The sequence below is a fragment of the Coturnix japonica genome, chromosome 5 (assembly GCF_054131305.1).
Source record: "Coturnix japonica strain WE chromosome 5, WE-NBRP24, whole genome shotgun sequence".
Taxonomy (NCBI): domain Eukaryota; kingdom Metazoa; phylum Chordata; class Aves; order Galliformes; family Phasianidae; genus Coturnix; species Coturnix japonica.
Genome location: NC_140667.1, coordinates 47,086,886 through 47,107,317, shown reverse-complemented (window position 1 = coordinate 47,107,317; position 20,432 = coordinate 47,086,886). Strand labels below are relative to the sequence as shown.

The window sequence follows — 20,432 nt, the reverse complement described above, 5'->3', positions numbered from 1 at the left end:
TGGATTCAGTGAGAAACTGTCTGAGAGAGAATTGAAGTGGAGACAGCACAGCGTAACAGTGGGGTTTATGTCAGAATTTTTGCTGGAATCTACTTCCATCTGTAACTTTGGGTGGCACGTGACTTCTGTGTACCACACACTTTGGCCTGTTGTAGACACTTGCACGTCTTGGTGACAAGATTGTGCAATGTTTTTTGTTATTGATTTGGACATAAATTCTGTGGTCCCAATGATGAGTAAAAAATGGGACTTGTAGATCATGTCCTACAAATGCTACCAAGTGATTATCAAAACCAGTGTCATACTGGAAAGTTTGGGCTTTGACACCCTTAATGCTTTTTTTCCCATATCCTTTTGTATATACAACTAGGTCACGTTAGTGACCACAGGCATGAGTCTCCATTCCATTACACTGGTTTTATGCCAGAGTAACCACACTGGTTTTCACAGTATAAAAAGACTGATGAAATGTGGTGAAAAATTGATCCCATACATATTCCAATCTCTGAGTGACTTAATATTTGTTGCTAAAACATTTTAAACCTTTAAAAACAACATTTCCACCAGTCACATTACAGATTTAGAGTTTGCTGTCTCATGGCTTGCCAGAACTAGCAGCAAATGCTGGGAAACAAGCATGTCTTTAATCGAGGCAAATCTTGGTATATTTAATTCTCTAACTTGAGAATCATCTAGGAAAGACAGCTAGTGCTCTTGTATATTGACCTCATTGTTGAAACATATATTTTTCTCCCAACCTCTATTTTAGGGTAAAATACTCATTTCTGTAGATGTAGGGTATTTGTTCCTTCTAGATGGCAGCAGTTTGAAATCAGTGGTAAACTTGAAATTTTATGGATTAAGATATAAATTAATGGAGTGCTTGAGAAAGGAAATGAGGCAGAAGTTAGTTGCTTGATATTTCACGGGTCTGTGGGTTGTTCCATTACTACAGAACACTAAGGTATGTTGTTGTTTTGACAGTGTATGTGGAGTAAGATTTTTTTCTCATAAGTACATGTAAACAAACATACATAGTTCCTCTAATTTGTTACTTACCAACTTACTGCTCTACTTGAACTGTAAAGGAAGACTTGTAGTTTTTTTAAAATTTCTTAGGATAGCAGGCTTGTTACTGCTTCTGTTAAAATCAGTTGCAAAGCTCTGGTTGACAGCAATAGGAGAAATCTCCTTTTTTTGATGGTCCTAAGTTAATTCCCCTCACAAGTGGGACAAACTGTAGTATCAAAAGACAGCTTGTTTTCTGAGGAGGCAGGCGTATATAAAAGGAATATAAGGTCTGTTGTAGCCAAGACTTTGTTGCACCACAGAGTTCCTCTATAACTCAAAACTAGTTAACATGGTTCACTTTTCAATATGTGAACTGAGAACAACAGCATGTTCTTACATTAAAAAGCAGTGATAAACTCAGATAAAGTGATCTGTAGCACATTTAGTGGTTGGGAGGGATTTCTTGTATGACTCAGGCATAAGCTTAGTCTGAAACAGCTGGGTAAATAGTCCTAGTGATTAATTTATTATTAGTCAATTAGTGCAGTTAATTAGTAACTAGCAAAGTAACAGCTGTTGCTCCTGCTTGTTGTGTAAGAGAATTGTGACCCTTGGCCTTGTGTTGTGCTCCTAATGGTGTAGTGTTAGGCAGCAAACTGATGATGCTGGAAGTCGATTATTGCCTATTTTTTTAGATATATACTTAAACTGCTGCATATTAATGAGGTACTGCGTGTCAGCTGCAATGTGATAACTGAGGGTGCTTTCAGGCTGAGGCACATGGAAGGCAAGGAACCTTCATTTCATTTGTAACAAAAATGAGCTCGTTAACAGCAGAGGATGCTGGTTCTGCTGACTTGTGGTAATATATTTTTCCTTGGTAATTTGCTTTGAGCTCATATAAAGGTTTAGGTGAGAAATTGCACTTGTATTTTCTGGTATCAGCATCTCTGATTACACAAAAACAAGTCTGATAATATAAAGGTCTCAAGGTTTACATTGGTTAACAGTATTAATCTCTCCTTTTCTCCCTTCCAACATCTACTCATTTAACGTGGCTGAAGAAAATAATGGGTTCTTTTTTTTTTTTTATAGGCTTCTGTCCCAAACTGATCTGGGGGAAAAAAAGAAAATTTCCTGCCAACTAGAGAAAATTTCATTTTGGAAACAACAAACATTGTATTCTGTGTTCCCTGGTTCCTGCAGCTTCTCAGTGAAAATGGCATTTGACAGGTAACTGACCATTAGCTTTGTGTTCATCTGTTGGTATAAATGGGATTGGTGGGTGTTTTATTTATTTATTTATTTATTAATTGTTTGTTTGTTTGTTGGCAGCCTTGCTCTTAGGGCTGCCTGCAATTCTAACACAGGGCTTCCAAGCTCTTGGTTGGTATTTGCTGGTAGGTGATTGGAAAGTTTGGAACTGATGAAAGTTATTGGGGTTTCTGTGCTCTCTTTGTTGGGTAGTCATTCGTTTTAAGGCTGACATTTTCAGGACTTGAAATTTAGTGGCTGAAGCCATTGGGGCTTGGTGTTTTCCCTTTTTGGCATACTCAGCAGGGCAGATCTGTCTCCTGATTCCACTCTAAACTTCCTTTTATTTCACGGGAGCCATAACCCACCTCCTTATCCAGCAAAAGATGGGCCTACCTTGCCTTCAGCAAGCTGGAAGGGGCATGGGGTAGCAATCCGGCTGTGAAAGCGTGGAATTTAATGTGGGCTAATTCCTGTATGCAGCTTACCCAGCTTCTTTGGGTGCGTCCTGCATGGCTGCTAGACCACAATGGAAACTACCCACGCAGCTTCAAACAGCTAATGATGCGGCCTCGCACCCACCACACCCAGCGTCTGGAAGATTCTGGCCCATCTTGTGGAGTAACACTATGCAGTGTTACAGCATCTGGCTTTGGCAAGTCTACAGGCAGAGCCTTTGAAACAAAAAACAAAACTATGCATCCTCACCACTGTTTATTCCCTTATTTACATGTTGAAATGCTGCAGTGTACACATGCGGGCAAGAGCAGGAAGGCTCAGGGAAGGGAGGTAGCAGAATTACCAACCCTGCAGGTGTTCAAGAGACATGGAGACATGTCGCTGAAGGATGTGGCTAGTGGGCATGGTGGGTAGGGGTTCACAATTGGACTAGATGATCTTAGTGGTCTTTTCCAACCTTTATGATTCTATGGATGCATCTTAACCATGGTTGCAAAGGAACTGTAGTGGGTCAGTACCTTGCAGGATCTGCTGCTTGAGCTGATCCACATCTTCTTCTAGCCACACCTAGAGTTTCACACATTAGGCAAAGCTGGTGTTTGTGGTGTGAAAACTGTCTAAGAGGTGTCAGATTTGGCCTTCAAAACAGAGAGTTTTATCAGACATTTTTACAGGCAGCTTTGCAAATGGATCTATCCCTCAAGCCTGCCTCTCCGTATGTGTCACCACAGCAGCAACTTTTTTTCTTGTCACCTTTGTACACTGATGATACATATCTCCTGTGATTGATGTGAAGGCACAGAAAAAAGTTATCTTGCTTGTGTTGCTTCAAGTATATTTCTCATGCTGAGAAACTGAACACCTATTTCTGCTACTGCTCCAGTGCCTTGCACTTCACAGATCTTGGTCTGTGGATGTCTGGATGTAGCCAAGATAGCAAATACTTTCAAAAGAAAGATGATAGAAGAAAGCAAGAATTGTTTTTGGTCTTCTTTGGCAGGCTAGGTCATTCCTCTGTTTCAAACACTTTTGCAGAAGGCCTTGCTCTGGGAGAATGCATCTGATCTTCCATAGTTGAAGTGATTTCCACATGAATGTACTGCGTTCCTCTTGTGCAAATACCTGTGCCTGTGAACTGATTTGAGCCCATAAACACAGTTTTGGCTGTTTTGCTTGTCTTTGAAGATGACTGCCAACCTTTGACTTCCACAGCAGGAATCTTGCGTAAGACCACATGTGAAAAAAAAAACCCCATCCATGTAACATTTAAAATCCATTGTTTTGTTAGTTAAGAGGAAATGCAGTTAGACCAGATTTTTATGGCTTTTTCACAGCTTTCATGATCTTGTGGGAGCATGTAATCACAGAGTATTAAAAGCAAATCCAAGCTACTAAAAGCTAGATTCATCTGTTATCTTGTTAAGGGGCAAATGCATGTGATGGGGGGGGGGGGGGGGGGGGGGGAAGGGATCGGTGGGATTAAGTCACTACAAGAACCTTCTGTTGTGTTTGCATATAGGGAACCTGTTAATGTTAGTTGTCCCTACCATAAGGGAGAAGAAGGATGTTTTCATGCCTGTGTTTTATTACAAATTGAAACATGCTGCTGTAGGAACACACAGAGTGTGTGTAAACACTCGCATAAATGTTCATATATATACACGTGCGTTCTTCCGGTACATGTATATTTCTTTCCAGATGCAGTTGGAGTCCTGGCTGCTGTGAGAGTTTGATGGGTTTCTTGTGCAATGTGGGTGTTTATCATTCTGCTGTAACTGTTCATGTTGTGATGAGTTTCCACTTGGGACCCATTTTCAGGCACATGTTCCTGTCAACCAAGGTCAGCACTGAGCCAGAGAAGCAGAGCACAGGTGGTATGTCATAGTTAGCCTCTTTCTTTTGGCTTCAGACTGTGGCACTTCTCAATTTAATTTATGATTAAACCATTGCCCTGAGATAATACAAAAAATATTAGCGTATTTCTGCCTGGATTTCAGAGAAATGGTTCTTTAAATAAACAAGGGAAAAAATGAGTGAATGCATAAAAAGGGACTCAGAACCTGACCAAAATCCTGTGGAAAGACTCTGGATTTCAGCAGGCTCTGCTTGTCCTTAATACACACTCTGTTGTGTCTAATCCCAGGTGGGAGTATCATATTTTCAGGCTGCAAGTGGCTCCTTGCCTCTCATCAGATGCAGTGCTGGTGGCAGTGGAGAAAGCCCAGGGTGATGGGAGAGTTCGTGGCAAAGAGTGATTTTTTTCTTTTTTTCTTCTTTTCTGCTTGGATGGCAGCTGGATTATAAACAAAAAAGCCCTAAGGGGAGAAATACATCAGGGTCATTACAACTGTCATTTGGCAGTTACTAACTTGTATTCTTGAAAGAAACTGTTAACACAATTTTGCTGATTCTTGCCAAACAGCAAGGGCAAACTGGCTGTATTTTCAGAGCTAGAAAGGGACTGCAAGCTTTAGAAACCCTCTCCACAGTCAGCTGATAGAGAGTATGGGAAACAGTATTTGGATGTTAACCTTCTTACCTGCAGAAATCCATGCTTGTGTATGAATTCACGTACACATACTGTGTTTTTGTCAATTTTTAGTGCAGACTATTGAAAGTTTCACTAGATTTTCACTTGTCCTTGAATGGTATTATTAATAACATATTATAAGGTAATGCTTTAAAATTGAGGATGTTGATGTTGTTGACTTGGACGAGATTTTTGAGCTGCTTACAACGTATAATGGTGTTGATTTTTACTTGGAGTGGATAAAAGTCAGATTTGAGCTCTGTTGATCAGATATTTCTTGTTAGAACTGCACCTCCTTTCCAGAGTAAAGGAATAATTGCTTATTCCTTCCAAGACCTTGATGTTTTACTCTTAGTTTGTGCTGTTTAGCCTGGAACAAACAAGACAAAAATTCCTTCTCACTGTTCCTAAATGGCCAACATCCATGATGTGGAAATTCAAGGCCTGAGAAACAGGCCTTTAAACAGGGAAACCTTTGCTCAAAGGGGATATCATGGCTTGGGATTCCCTGTGACTCCATTTGGTGGTACTGCCCTTATGTGGCTTCATCTGGCAAAAGCAGTGAGAGGGCTACCTCTTGGGGTGCAGGAGAAGAAATGGAGAATAAATAGTGATTATCTGCTGGGCAGGCTTGGTGTGTTTCTCTTCATCATGTATGCTTTCTGCCTAGGGCCCGGATGTGACAGTGTGACCATGTGGTACAGCAAAAGAATATTTATTATCACAGCAACTAGACTGTTTTGCTATATCTGATTGGCACTGGTAGTAACAGTAGCTTGGAGTTCAAAACTGGCAATATACCCCAGCAGTAGGCAAACTATTGAATTACATAATCAGCAGGGTTGGAAAAGACCTCCAAGACTATCTAGTCCAACTGTCCACCTACCACAAATATTTCCTCACTAAACTATGTCTCTCAGTACAACATCTAAATGTTTCTTGAACACCTCTTGGGATGGTGATGCAGTCGTTTTCCTGGGCAGCCCTTTCTGGCACCTGACCACTCTTTTGGAGAAGAAATTCTTCATAATATCCCTGGTGCAACTTGAGGCTGTTCCCTGTAGTCCTATGGCTATTTGACAGGAGAAGAGGCCAATTAACCCATCTTGCCATAACCTCCTTTCAGGTAGTTGTATAGAGTAATAAGGTCTCCTTTGAGACTCCTCTGCTCCAGACTAAGCAATCCCAGTTTCCTCAGCCACTCTCAAAAGAGTTGTGGTCCAGACCCCTCATCAGCTTTGTTACCCTTCTCTGGACCGATTCCATGGCCTTGATGTATTCCCTGTGAAGGTCCAAAAACTGAACGTGGTACTCTAGTGCAGGGGGACGATCACCTCCCTGCTCCTGCTGGCAATGCTATTTCATATACAAACCAGAATGCCATTGTCATTCTTGGCTACCTGTGCACATTGCTGGCTCACTTTTAGCTGAGCATTGACCAACATCTCCACATCCATTTCTTCTACAACCTCTGCCCCAAGCCTGTAGTATTGCCTGGGGTTGTGGCTGAAGTGCAGGACCAGCAGCACTTGGTCTTGCTGAACTTCACTCCATTGGCCTCATCCCAGCCTATTCAGATCCCTCTGAAGGGCCTTTCTACCCCCGTGCAGACTGATGCTTCCTCCCAGCTTGGTGAAATCTGCAAGCTTACTGAGGATCACTCAGTCCCCTTGTCCAGGTCATCAGTAAAGATACTGAATAGGACTGGCCCCAGTACTGACTCTTGGGGAACCCAAGTGGTGACTGATTGCTGGCTGGATTTAACTCCATTCACCCACTCTCTGGGTTCAGCCCTCCAGCCAGTTCTTTACCCGGAAAAGAGCCTATCTGTCCAAACCACGGGCTGCTGGCTTCTCTGGGAGAGTACTGTGGGAGACAGTGTCAAAGGATTTGCTAAAGTCTAATTAGACTATGTCAGCAGCCTTTTCCTCATCCACCAGGTGGGTCACCTGATGGTAAAAGGAGATCAAATTGGTCAGGGTCCTGCTTTTTGTGAACCCTTGCTGACTGGACCTGTTCAGCTGGTTGTCCTGCACGATATGCCTTGTGGTCTCACTCAAGATGATCTGCAAATATGGTGCAAGAGTAATAATGATGTTTCATTGAAGCTGGACAGAGAAAGATATATAAAAGGTTGTCTGGAATCTAACTAGGTGTTTCACCTTCACTGTGTTGCTTTACTTGGGAGGTTTCTCTATGATTCTCTATAATTCAGTTATGTCACTTAAATATTGCTGAGGTGCCTGATTTCAGCAAGTTCAATGCAATCCAGTCCAGCAAATACAGTAAGTGACCTCTCTGGAAGCATATAGAATAGATTTCCCATTGCACTGAGACACTTGTTTTATTGAGACTAAGTTGATATTTTTAATATGATGTTGAATTTTTTTGAAATACTTGACTGTGCCAAGCCTTGCAAAATTGGAGGAAACAAAATTCAGTAAATGTACAGCAATGAATTTCTTGTATGTACTGTGAATACTGGCACGGAAGGAAACTGGATTAGGTGAACTGTACTGATCTTGCAGAGTATGTCGGATGTTTCCTTCTTACACATTTTAAGAGAAATGTCCTGAATTCACTTTCTTGATGTCAGCCTGGAATGAATCCACTTTATCCAGTAATGCTAAACTACTATTCATACTACTGATACACTTGTGTTTTATTACCTGCTTGATGCAAGCCATGAGTAATACAGAGAGTATTAGGTATGTGTTCTTGTTTCAGATGCAGAATGTGTGATGCAATCCACTACAGGGTTTATGCATATATGCACTGAGCATATTTTTGAGCTACTGTACTTTGAAATCTGTGCCAGACATCTATGCAGCCAGACAGTAAACAAAGAACACGATACCTTAGGCCAGGAACCTTCAACAGCACAGAGGGCTTACCTCAGAGACTACAAACAGGAAGTGTAGCATGTGTTAAGTCACAAAGGTTAGTAGGCCAATGCAGAGCAGTGCTGTGCCTGTGAGTTACACATATGGGATCTGAAGGCACTGGGAGTTTTGCCACTGATTTCAAAAGGGGTAAGACTTCAACAACTGTATCTATAGCCATTTAATTCCATTGGCATTAGTAAAACTGCTTCAGATTTGGTTGAAATTGGATGCAAAAAGTGAATCTGTTCTCCTGTTAAAAGGAGCTGTGAAATTTACATTTATTGATTCATTCAAAAAATATTTTTTCTGCCTATGAAACGCTTTATAAACATTTTGCCTTAATTTATGTAAGAGTGCTCTTCAGCTAAACCCACATTTTGATGCCACTGAACACAGATTCCACTGCATGAGAAAATATTATACATGCAATGAATATTAACTGCAGCCTCTTCCAGATCCCAAAATGGGACTTTAAATTACAAAGTTTTGATATGTGGCTTACATGTTCCTGGAAATTCTGTGAAATTCATCACAAGATTGAAGAAAACATTTTTTTTTTTTTTTTATTATTATTTTTTTTCCAAAGCCAAAACTAAGGTTAGGAACTAAGCTTGAGACAATCTGGTCTGGCTGCACAACTAGTTGTAGACTTCAAGGAGGCTTGAAGAACTATTTCACATTCCTCAGTTGCAAGTGAATACGTAGTTGTAATGAAAAGAAAAAATAATAAAAAATAATTATTATGGAAATGAGAAATCAAGTATAAAATGCATTTATAGAAAGCAAGGCTGCTGAATTACGATAGTACTTGGGTTGTTCTTTTTTTGCTGTTGGAGATTTTACATTTAGTTCGTTTTCATGTGATTCATTTCTTTTTGATTTATTTGTATTAATGATTAATATGACACGTGTCAGAATAATGTAATGGATAGCTAATGATACTGTCCTCAGAACCATCAAAATTAAGTTGTTGTGCCTGATGGGAAATGTAGTTTCAGATCTTTTTTTCTCATGATAATGAAAAACATTCATAATGTCAAAAATTGTTTTCCTTATGTGCCAAACAGTACAATGGAGAAATTTGGAGAGTGTTTACAGCTCTTGGCTCCTTTCTTTGGAATATCTGTACGCTGGCTCTACTGAAGCAGGAAAACTAACGTTCTTAAGGGGGCAGAGGAGAGAATGAATAGCAGAAGATGCTGAATTGCAGAGCAGTCAGATAGGAGGAAAACTACCAAATGGGATTTCTCCCAGTTGATGATGTCCATAGTCCAGAGAGTTCAATCTCTGAACTTCATCCAATACCAAAAGGAGACTCATAGGAAGACTAATGTTTCTGCCAGTGCGCTTTCTGGGAAAATGAAAAATATTATCAAGAATTGGTCCTTGGACATCAGCGGCAGTTCTGCAGTCAGAAAACAGACCAGTAACATGACTTATTTAAGGGCATTATTAGTCATACTGATATTCTCCTGTCTTCCTCTCTTTTGTCCCCTGGGAAAAGTAAAAATTGTGATCTATTTGTCAGCCTTACAGCATGCAAATATGTTGTGGCCTAAAGTTTGGTGCAGTACCTTGCCCATAGGATCCAACTTTGAAATCTCAACTTGGACTGCCAGCTCAGATATATTAAAAAAATGCAGTTGCCATCCTGTATGAAGAGAATTTTCTGAACAGAGTTTTGGGTTTGAGATTCTGTGTTTTCCTCAGGGTTCATCTGAGGCATCCACATCTGCAGCCTTCAGCAGTAAATATAAAGGGTGCTCTGAAAATAACGCCTCCTATTTTATTATGTTGACCCACGATGTCAGAGATGGATGTTTGTGATTTGAAAGTAGAGGTTGAACATTTTCACCAATATTCCATTACATTCTGCTGCTGTGCCACAGATGGGCAAGGGGCAGTCTGACAAAATGGTGTCTGATGTGGAAGTGTGTATGAAGCAAAGGTGTGTCACTGAATTCCTCCATGTGGACAAAATGGTACCCACTGACATTCATCAATGCTTGGTGAATGCTGGTGGAGACCAAACAGTGGAAGTGACCACAGTGAGGTGGTGGGTGGCATGTTTCAGCAGTAGAGACAGTGACAGTGGGTTACCTTCTCTGGTGCAGATTTTTGTGAGTATGGCATGCAGATTCTTGTTTATTACTGGTGAAAATCCACAGCTAATGGTGGTGACTATGTTGAAAAATAGCATTTTGTAGCAGAGATTTTGTTGTACTAAACAGTGTAATTGTACTCATAGTATTTTCCATGGAAATAATAGGAGGTATTACTTTAAGAGCAACCTACATATATCTGTCTGAGACCTCTTACATCAAGGAACTGGTTTTTGTCCAGAACTGTAAAAGAGCATAATGTGTCAAGGACCAGAGAGACGGTTTAAATTCTCAAGATTCTGCGCTGTGTGAATGCAATGCCCTCATTATGTGAGGAAGAGACTTTAGCTTCAAGAGCTGGATTTGCTCTCTCCCCTATGGGCTTATTGGTTTTTTTTTGTTTGTTTGTTTTGGTTTTTTTTCTGTTTTTTTTTCTTCTTTTTTTCCCCCTAGGCTGAGAGCAATATTACTGTGAAATCACAGCTTCCCATGCTTTCTATATGTTGAGTTATATGATGTTCATGTATGTGGGTTGTAAAAGAGCAAAATAAGGCTCTTTAAGCAAAGTACGAATGACAGAATTATAAGCGTTCATCAGCTCTTCACAGGAGGCCTATTTAGTTAGTACTAATAAAGCTTTATTTTTTTCTTTTCTTTCCTTTTTCCATTTTAACTGACATGAGTTCAAGCTTGTGTTAGCTGCTTTTGTTATAATTCACTTTGGCTTTTTTTCAGACCTTGCTCTTTGCCTTAGTGATCTCTGTTTTCCTTCCATCTGTAGCTTCTTTTCTTACGTTTCTCTTGAGCAGATTCCTTCCATCTACCACAAGAATGGGTACTCAAATCAATTGTTGATTGAAATCCTGGCTCCCCGGGTGTTTCCCTCTGCTGCCTTTAGTTGTGTCAGGATTCAAGATACATTTGTTTTTCTTTCTTGCCGTTACACAAATACTGCTCCCCAGTAGGACTTTGAAGTTCGTATTGTATTCATTAATAAGATTTTAAATCTTTTCAAGACAGTCCCTCTTAGCCCTTCTCCACCAGCAGGATGTGTAGCCCACTGCATATGAATTGGTTCCGGGAGTGGGGCCAGGGAGCATAGGATCAGGGCTAAGCCAGGAAGCTGGGATAGCTGTTTCTCCAAGCATAGGAGGAGAAGGGACTTCTGGGCTCTGGTTTGAGGGTTGAGGGAAGGAGTGTGGCCATCTGTGCTGAGCATGGGTCAATCAGCTCCTCATAGTGCCATCGGCAGTAATGGGGAATGGGGTCAGCTAGGACCCTAGGGGGCTCACAGTTTATAAACCAGCTGGGATTTCAAAAGTTAGTTTGACCGAACCGGGACGAACTGTCTCCAGCACAGTTTTGGCTACCCACAACCTCTGTTGGCTCAGTCCCCTCCTTTTAATGCCAACGCATTGCCTAATGATGTCAGCGGGTGTTTTGGGTTTGCAAGGAATGCAGGAATGGGTTCTCTGAAGAACAGAATGTGTATGTAGAAATGCTTTAAAACAGACTCTTTGCAGAAACTTTCTTTAAACATTTTAACAAGAAACCTGAGCTTCTTCCAGTTCCTTGGATGTTGTTTTTAATAATTATTCTCGCAGGTAGGTCATATTCTTCCACATACTTCTGTGAAATGCTTCTGAGGAGAAATATCTCAGGAGAATCTTTCTGACCAGTACAGCATTCACCAACTGCTTAGATGCCTTTGAAGTCTGTGAGACTTTAGAAGCTTATGTGCTTTTCTGAATTACACCTTTTCAGATCAGCATGGCTATTCTGGTAACTCTCCTGTAAAGATGATAATTTCTCTCAAGCATTGAAGAATTCCACCTCTACTTGATTTTTGTCCTAGCATTTGACAGTATGGTACAGTGTTATCCTCCCATCTAAACTGGCCTGATGAGGCCACATCTGGAGTACTGTAGGCAGTTCTGGGTTCCTCAGTTCAAGAAAGACAGGGGACTTCTAGAGGGAATCCAATGGAGACCCACAAAGATGATTGAGGTCTGGAGCATCTCCTTTATGAGAAAAGACTGAGAGACCTGGGGCTGTTCAGCCTGGAGAACAGAAGACTGGGAAAAGATCTTATCAATGCTTATAAATATCTAATGTGTAGATGTCAAATGGATGAGACAAGGCTCTTTTTGGTGGTGCCAGCAGTAGGACAGGGGTAATGAACACAAACTGGAACATAGGAAGTTCCATATGAACATGAGAAAAAACTTCTTTATTGTAAGGGTGACAGAGCACTGGAATATGCTGCCCACAGAGGTGAATTCTCTACCTCTGGAGATGTTAAAACCCTGCCTAGATGCTTTCCTGTGCAACTTGCTGTAGTGAACCTGCTTTAGCAGGAGGATTGGACTGGATGATCCCTAGAGGTCTCTTCCAACTGCTACAATTATATGATTCTGTTTCTATTTTGCTAGATTTTGCTAGGCTTGATGCTCCATTGGTTGCCTCTGAGCATGGAGAGGCTTACAACTGTAAGGAGTCACCATGCTACTTCTTCAGAGTGTATCTCCTGCTGTGTTTAGTGTATCTTCTAATTCTCACCAGTTCTTTTTAAGTAGCGTTCCTTTATTTATTTATTTAAACTTGTGTTTAGTCAGTGGCATGGAAGGTCTGAGGCAGGAGTTGAGTACTTTGTATTATCTGTGTTGCTCATGGTGTGATGCAATCCCTTTGTCCAAAGGGCTCTAATGGCTCCTTGGTTGGGCTCACAGTCAGTGACTGTTTTCTATGTGCTTGTGCAATGGCTTGATTATAGTTTGATCCAGACAATAAGTATTCACTTTTCTAAATTGATGCTGTGAGAATTCAGGGATTTCTTATTGAGTGTTAGATGTATTCATCAGATGTATGTGCTTACCATTGGGTATGTTTGTGATTTATGGTCACCAATTTCATCAGATTAAAGTATTTCTGGTATCTTCAACATGCAAGATATATTCTCTGAAACATGTTAGCTTGTTAGTGTTTAAATTCAAGATGGATGCCAGATTGCCTGCTGTACCAGTGTGTTGAATCAATTTCCATTTTTCCATCACTGCTATGCATTGGCATTTCACAGACTGAGACAACCCCAACTGTAAATGACTTATTTTCTGTTGGAGAAATGTCATTGGCCTTTTCTGACCTATGGTCAAACTCGAGACTTTGAAAAGTCTTTTTACTCAGCTTCTCCCTTGTTACAATAATACTACAGAGTACTACTTCCTGAATTTCCTGTTAGGACATAACAGATCTTACAGTGGTGAAGCTTTAAATAGAGTTTGAAATATTTGGCATCAGGATAGAGATTTTTGTATGCAATATATTAGTCAGTGTGACTTTTTAAACCCCTAAGAAGAGTGGCTTGTGCAAGAAGCTTCTTATTCCTTAGTAAATCATAGAATTGTAGGCATGGAAGGCAGCTCAGGCGACCAGTCCATCTCTGTTCTGCAGCAGAGCCAAAGACTATTTTTGACAACGTTTTGCCTAACCTTTCCATGATAGACTCCAGTGGTGAGGATTCCAAGGCCAGCCTCAGTGAGCTGTTCCAGTGTACTGCTGTTTTTGTTAGTTATTTTGTTCTAAGAGCTAACAAATCTTCTTTTGCCATGTGGTAAGCAGTTCTTCTAACCTTGATAGACCTGAAGAACAGTTGATCACTGTCATATTCATAAAAGTATCTTGCATATTTGAATACTTATGTCTTTTCTCAGTCTCTTTTCTAGACTAAACAAACCCAAATCTTTTAGCTTTTCTTCCTAGATCTTGTATTCCAACCTGTTTTTTTTTTTTCTCTGCACTCTTCAGATTGTCTGTATTAATCATGAAGCATATTGTTTGAAACTGGACAATATTTTTGATTTGAAGCATTGCTAATACCAAGAAGTGTAGAATGATTTCTTCTTATGAAATGTCATGTACTTTTTCATCTGCAAGAATCATACTGCCAATTCGGTTTAGGCAAAGTTGTATCTAAGATTTTTCTGCAGTTTTGCAGCTAACTTGCTGTTCTCTGCTTTGTAATTGCACGTTTGATTTTCCTGCCCAGGTGTAGAACTTTTCTTTCTATTACATCTTACTGTTTTCAGAGCCAATGTGATAATTAGAAACTCTTTGAATCCTGTTTTGCGAAGGTTTTTCCACTCTTCGCAGCTGGATGTCTTACAAATTTGAGCATACCTTAATATTCCATCCTTTTACTTGTTAATGAAGGCCCAGAATAGAACTGGGCTTTAGGGTAGCCTTTTGCAAAACTAAGCTTGATGTATATTTTCCACTGAGTTACTAATAACAATACAGTTTTCAGCCAGCCATCCTATAGTAATATCCTCTGTGGAACTTCTGCTGGCTGCCTGATGAAAGCATTGGGGACTGGGCTTGTGCAGTGTTGTGTCAGTCTTTCTGAAGTCAACATCCTGTCTTCTAGTTCCCCTTTCACCTGAGGGCCATAAATGTGGAACTAAGGAGAATGTTCAGGCTGGTCTGTCATGATTTATTTTTCACCTCCATTAGGAAAGTTGGCCAGAACGCTACTTGGGTCTCTTCCCTAGAGCCAGAAGTCACTTCTGTGCAGTCTGGTCTGAGTCACACCTGGCTGTTTTGTTAGTGCTTGTGTGGAGCATTGGGCAATGGCTGAATTGCTAGCTGAAGCTTGGCACTGTATCTGTTATCTCATGGATTTGGGCTCCTGGCAGGCAGGCAGCTAACACCCTAGGAAGCTGGGTTGACAATGGATGTCTCTGTTCATCTCAGAAAGAATTTTAACGGAAAAAAAATAAAAAAATCTTGCCCTGATAATCATCAACCAAGCAAACAAAAACAAACACACACAAAAACCCCGCCAAAAACCAAACTAAAACAAAAAACAAACCAAAAAGAGAGAATACAGCAATTTACCTATAGTCTGATCTATTCGGTAAGACCCAAGACTGAAACGATCCTTCTACATTTCCCAAATTATTTAATGGCAATAAATATACTCATCAGATGACTTGTCCTTCAACCACTATGAGAAAGTTTTTAAAAGGCTGCTTTATTTTTCCCCCCTTCATTCCTGGCAAATGCACAAATATCTATCTGAAGTCACATTACTTAAGTGGAAAGTAACAGAAGAGCTGGTTGTACAAATACTTCAGGATCTTGTCACAAACATGCTTTAAGCTGCTGGTCTGCCTTGAGTGAAATTCACCTTGGACAGAGACAAGAATTGCACCTTTTTAGCTCAAAAGATAGTCACTATCCACCTTGTGCTTTAGTCAAGCTAGAAACAGAGTGAACTGGGAAAGCAAAAGAGGGATTTTCAGACTGCTGGCCTGCCAGCTCTGGTTATTTATAGCAAAAGAGAATAATCCTAGAATAAGGTGAAAATATTTCATTTTTATAGCTCTGTATAAGATGAAGTTATCCTTAAGTGAATCATAGCCTCTGAACCGATAAACAATGGAGTAATGTGTTTAAAAAAGAAAAAAATATTAATGAAAACATGACTTTATTCATCTCTTCTGGAAGCTTTCTGTGTCAGTTACAGTAGTAAACATGCCTCCTGTGAATCACTGGAGACGAAAAACAGCCGTATACTTGGCCTTAGTGGTTCATATGGGTTTATAACAGTTTTGTATCTTTTGAGCATTCAGGAAAATCCGGCCTACAGACTTTAAACTATGATTCTGGCTACAGAGGCACAACACATTCTTTTCTGTTTTTAATAAGTCTCTCTTTTTGTGCAACAAATCCTTCTAAAAAACTGCACCAGCAGTGCTAACCAATGGGTAGCAGCTAGAAGCTGGGGGAAGAGGAATTACTTTGGCTGGACAGAGACTAAGGGATTTGTACACCCAAATTTCTATTGTTTTTAATAGGAATTTGGCTTCAGAAATCTTAGCCTTCATATGTGTTCAGTCTCGAACAACTGGAGGTCTCTAACTGTGCATTCCTATCTTCCTGGATCAAATCCTCCATTGGCTGATGTACCAGCCAGGGGAAAGCAGATATGTTGTTGTGCACATCCTATCTTAAGATTCCTCCCTTGTCAGGTGCACTGTGCTGCTTTTCTGAAGGAGAGCACCCACCATCTGCTGGCTAGAGCTTATAGCTGAAGGAATGAGGGCCTGTATTCTCCCAGTAGTGCAGAGGTTGCTTAATAATCTTAAGAAGGTTTACAGTGTTATAACGTGGATTAGTTTTTCCCATTCTTTTTCAGTGGCTTTTCAGAAGATTATGAGAGACTTTATAAAAATACAGGGCAATTATGCATTTTAATCATTATTCCATATCTTTTAGCATGCTGCAGTTCTGATTCTCCCATGCAAAATAATTTAAGGGAATTGAAAAATAAATAATACTTATGAAAAAGTCACGAATAACACCAGAAATTGATTACCTCAGTTCAGTTTGGATGGAAAATCTGAATGAAAACCCAGAAGGTTAAGTATATAACAAGGGGCTGCTAATTTATTTTCTGATGACCTAATTGATCGAGAACTTTAGAATGATTTACAGTAGGCTGTGTTACTTTAATAATGCATTCAGTCTATCGCTGGGTTTTGTGTAGTGAATATAACTTGGTAAGGTGACTGCAGGTAATGATAAGGTAGTTGCAAGCAAGGGGGAAATTTTTGCGATGATGTTTACATTTTCCCTACTCTTTTGAATGACTTCAATTTATATGGAAGAGCACTAGATGCACAAAGACAGCATTAACTACTACATATGCTGAGGAAAAATTGTGAAGGAGTAGATTCCTGAGGTGCGGTTAGATTAACATATATTCAGTGTAAGTTTGTCAGAGAAATGAATAACTTAGAAACCTTGATCAAGACAACGGGACACATCATTATGACACAAAGAATTTTTATGGATCGCATGGGACTGGCAGTACTCCAGTATTAGTTCCAGACTGAAATGAAATTCCATTCTATATCTTCCTTTGTGTTAGAAACCTGAGTACCAAGTGGTTATTGCAATGAACTATATTACGTGCACAGTTTAAGCACATTGAGTACAGTACATGATTATAGCTCTATTTTAAAGCACACTTCTCTTTAACATGTTTTTACTTAGAATGGCTCTGTAGGTTAATATTGGACTCAACCCATATGCACAGCGCATGGGATTCTGGAGGGAAGTTGCATTACCTGCCAGTGCTGAGCATAATGAAGAGGGAAAGTGCTCTCCAACTGAATGAAAAGAATGCATGATTGGTCGTGATACTTTTGCTTTTCTGCCCATTGCAGCTGATGCTTTCATTCCAAAAAAATAAGTGCTCAGTGCAGAGAAGGTGGTGGCTGAAGTTCTCCACCTGTTCCCATAGACATGTGGCTTTCTGGCAGCACAGCACAATTCTCTGCACAAGCAATTGAACCACCAGGGCTAGTGGGCTAGGTGGATGGAAGGAATTATGTTTAAATGGCTCTTTAGTGCTTATGGATGTCTCTAGGTGTCACTGGTATTCCTCTGCCTTCCCATCTACCTTCTCTCCCCCTATGTTAATACTTTCTGGACCAGTTTCTGCTAGTGAAATTGCCATGGGACCCATTGGTCTGTTTTTGCATTTGTGCCGACTGCCTGAGTCCTGACCACATCAAGCTCTTGGTCTGTGGGACACAGCTTAAAACAGAGAAAAGTGTTCTCATCCCCTTTCCTGTTCCACTTGTGGTTAGAGCAAAAAGTGTGTGCAGAGTATATCTCATATTACATACAGTTTTATGAAGAAAAAGTCTGTTTCTGATACTGAATCAACTATTCATTAGGGACTATACCTTTCTGACAAAACATTTGTGCTCAGATCTTTTGCCTGTTTTGGCAGAATCAAAAATCTTTTACCCAGGAGAAACACTAGCTGGGGTTGGCGCTTTTGTTCTTGGCACCCCTCTATGAATGCTCCTGCTTTATTTTCCTTTTTCTGTATTCAAAGGACAAGAACAATTTCTAGTAAATGTGTTTTAGGACACTTAACACAGAGAAAGGAGAGCTAGGTAGGTTACTACACGTTGACACTGATAGGTATCATGACATTGGAATATATATATCTTAAAAGGAAGAAAATAAGGTTGTTGTGTAAATGGGAGGTGGACAAGATGATGGAAAACAACTGTGGCAGCTTGGTGGCCTGACATTCTGCTGGAAGTTAAAGGTTAAAATCTCTTGGTGAAGGAAGGGCATGGAACCAAAGTGGAGACAGATGAATATCCTGACACTTGAGTGGCAGTGTACAGTCTCCAGATGCATTTGTAAATGTCTTTTCATGTGTGATCTTATACTGCACTTGTTTCTATGTTTTCCACTGGCTAGCTTAAGCAGCTCCCTTGGTCTGCTGCTGTCTGCACATCCCATTTCAGTGTGCCTGAGGCCTCTGATTGATTTATATGTTGCTGCCAGCTTGAGACAGCTAATGTGGTTATCACCTCTAGCTGTTTACCCCACCCTTAAAGTGCTAAATAACTCCAGTGGTTCTACAGCTGGTTTACTAACAGCTCAAATATCAGTGCAGGGAGGGTGAGGGGAAGCTTGGGCACAGTAACCTCATCAGCTGTCTGAAGCTGAACCATCTCTTCTTGTCCATCAGAACTGGTGTCCCCTCGCATTGCACAGCTCCTTTGTGTATCCTTCACACCTTACACTTTTGAGAAAAGCTCTTGTTTCTGAGAGCTGTCAGTATTTCTAGTACCATGTGTTCCTTCTTGGTGTCCTCTCTGGTGGTGGAGTTGGAGGTGGGAGGCCTCCCTGCTCTGCAGCATGATACTAGTATAGGATCTGCCCTGAGTGTTTGTGTCAGCTGAGCTTCAGCCGCCACACTTTGGTTGGATCCATTCAGCAGGACACTGGGACATGGTCACTAAACAAGGGTAAGGGCCTTGCCCTCCAGCTTTCCCTCTACATTTTAAGTACAACATCATATGAAATGCACTCTAGTTTCCTAATGTACCCTTTTGTGCACCATATTTACAGCTGCCTCCAGCTCCTGTAGAAATGGAAAATAGTTCCTCCTGGGCACCCAGACACAAATTAGATTTCTCTAAGTGTTCATATACTCCCTAGTGGTGGTGTTTTCTTTTCTTTTCTTTTGCATGGAGTGTGTCCAGAGTCAGCTGGCTTAGGATTCTCTGTTCAGCATTGTGATTTAGAGGGAGAAGAGAAACTTCTGTGTAGATATGTCAGCAATATCAATTGCTCTAAGTTTCCTGGAAATATTTAGCTGGTACAAACTGTGGAAAAAAAAAATAAATTAAAAAATACTGTGAAGAGCTATAGTAAATTAGAGTATTTCTATAGCTGAAGTGAAACTCAAGGTTCCTCTTTCTGTCCAGGTTAGAATCACAGAGATAGGTGCATATAAAGAATTATTTCCTTGATTTTTTCATCCAGTTATTTTCCATTTCTTTCTCTTTCTTGTTTACAGCCCTTGTGATTATATAACAGCTCTCAAGAGGAAGCTGCTAACAAGCCCATCTGATATTTTGTGCCAGCTGTTTCAGTGGAGGCATGTTGGACTAGACTGAACTCCGCCTTCTTTGACAAGGTATATTATACTAGTAACACCAAAAAATATATTTCAAACAGAATGATAGTCGCTGTAACCTCTTGGTACTCTTTTCATTAATTTCTTCTTGGATCAATTATTATGTTTTGTCTGTCACAAAACTGAGCTGAAAACTCCTCTGGGCATGGAATGTGTCATTCATTTAAACAACATCAAGGCACACTGTTCATGTTTAATTATTACTTTAATGCAAGTGCTAAACTGTTTTCAGTCACATCTAACAAACATGTTTTCTGGGAATGGTTGCTGCCTGACCTCAAGTTGGGGGCAAGTTAGGCTAAGCCTTGAAATACTGCATCAAGCTGTCATTCCAAATAGAAGTGAGCTCTGTCACCCTCGCATGAACTACATACTGTTATATGGATGGTCTGGTAGATGCAGAATATTTAGACTTCCCACCAGAATGGGCACTGTAGTATGCTGATTTATGATGAGTAAATTCTAGAGTAATCCTATTGATGATGCTTAAAAACATCTGCTGATGTTGCAGTAGCTAAGCTAGCAATGTTGTGGAGTAGATGAAAGCCACCTGTTGGTGAAATCTTTTTTAAAACATATATAAATATTTTTGTCAGTGTTGTTGCATCAGTTCTTTTTCAGCATATCCATTAAGGGATGACACATTTATTTGTAAATGGTCAGAATATTTGTAGGTC

The 20,432-nt window shown here is 40.3% G+C and overlaps 1 protein-coding gene across 6 annotated transcripts in view; it reads left to right on the top strand.

Annotated features, from left to right (window-relative positions):
• LOC146760789 (uncharacterized) overlaps positions 1-20,432 on the top strand; it is a 207,806-nt gene that overhangs the window by 10,584 nt on the left and 176,790 nt on the right. For all 6 annotated transcript variants that reach the window (XR_014947269.1, XR_014947268.1, XR_014947266.1 and 3 more), the window contains exons 2-3: positions 2,107-2,244; positions 19,636-19,755. The gene's annotated coding sequence lies outside the window, so the exon portion shown is untranslated. The remainder of the gene's footprint in view (positions 1-2,106; positions 2,245-19,635; positions 19,756-20,432) is intronic.